At 63.0% G+C, this 1,283-nt stretch overlaps 1 long non-coding RNA gene across 1 annotated transcript; it reads right to left on the bottom strand.

Annotated features, from left to right (window-relative positions):
• Positions 1–366: 366 nt before the first annotated feature.
• Positions 367–850, bottom strand: LOC114072781. Its single transcript, XR_003574230.1, has 3 exons — positions 828–850; positions 650–702; positions 367–566 (listed from the first exon to the last, which is right to left on the bottom strand). It is a non-coding gene; the product is annotated as an uncharacterized LOC114072781 (long non-coding RNA).
• Between the last annotated feature and the right edge of the window lie 433 nt (positions 851–1,283).

Below are 1,283 nucleotides of genomic sequence, written 5' to 3'. Positions count from 1 at the left end.
CAGTGCCCCCCAGTGCCCCCCAATCCCCTCCCAGTCCCTCCCAATCCCTCCCAGTCCCTCCCAGTGCCCCTCAATCCCCTCCCAGTTGCTCCCAGTTCCCCTCACACGTCACTTCCAGTCTGACGCTAGTGCTGTCCCCGCCCCCCGGAAGTGACGTCACTGCTCGGCACCGCAAGATGGCGCCGTCATCCTCGGGGGTCACGCTCAGCACGAGGCGGTTCCGGGTCACGTGGTCGGTGTCATGTGACCACGAACCCTCCAATGGGCGCCCGTCCTGCGGGAAAGGGGGCGGGGCCACATTGAGGAGCTCCCAGTTTGAACCAGTTCGTCCCAGTGACCTCCCAGTCCATCCCAGTGACCTCCCAGTCCATCCCAGTCCCTTCCAGTCCATCCCAGTGACTTCCCAGTCCATCCCAGTCCCTTCCAGTTCATCACAGTGACCTCTCAGTTCATCCCAGTCCATCCCAGTGACCTCCCAGTTCAGCCCAGTGATCTCCCAGTGACCTCACAGTTTGAACCAGTTCATCCCAGTGACCTCCCACTTCATCCCAGTTCATTCCAGTGACCTCCCGTGACCTCCCAGTCCATCTCAGTCCATCCCAGTGACCTCCCAGTCCATCCCAGTGACCTCCCAGTCCATCCCAGTGACCTCCCAGTGACCTCCCAGTTCATCCCAGTGACCTCCCAGTTCATCCCAGTGACCTCCCAGTGACCTTCCAGTCCATCCCAGTTCATCCCAGTGACCTCCCAGTTCATCCCAGTCCATCCCAGTGACCTTCCAGTCTATCCCAGTTCATCCCAGTGACCTCCCAGTCCATCCCAGTGACCTCCCAGTTCATCCCAGTGACCTCCCAATGCCCCCAGTCCCTTCTCCCAGTGCTCCCAATGCTCCCAGTGCCCCATCCCAGCCCTCCCCGTGCTCCCAGTACCTTGTCCCAGTGCTCCCAGTGCCCCATCCCAGCGCTCCCAGTGCTCCCAGTTCCTTCTCCCAGTGCTCCCAGTTCCCCATCCCGGCGCTCCCAGTGCTCCCAGTGCCCCATCCCAGCCCTCCCAGTGCTCCCAGTACCTTGTCCCAGTGCAAACTGGGTGGGGGGTTCCCCCCCCGGGCCACACAAACCAGTTTGAGCGTCTGCCCCGCCCGCACCTGCGGGGACTCCAGGCCCTCGATACTGGGAGCACTGGGAGGAACTGGGAGGGCATTGGGGGTTAACTGGGGGGCACTGGGAGAGGATTGGGGGGCACTGGGAGGGACTGGGAGGGACTGGGAGGGACTGGGGGGCACT

The sequence above is a fragment of the Empidonax traillii genome, unplaced genomic scaffold (assembly GCF_003031625.1).
Source record: "Empidonax traillii isolate 1590-97213 ecotype Southwest subspecies unplaced genomic scaffold, ASM303162v1 scaffold3967:size10461, whole genome shotgun sequence".
Lineage (NCBI taxonomy): Eukaryota > Metazoa > Chordata > Aves > Passeriformes > Tyrannidae > Empidonax > Empidonax traillii.
The sequence above is the reverse complement of the archived record's forward strand: the minus strand, read 5'-3'. Positions and strand labels throughout refer to the sequence as shown.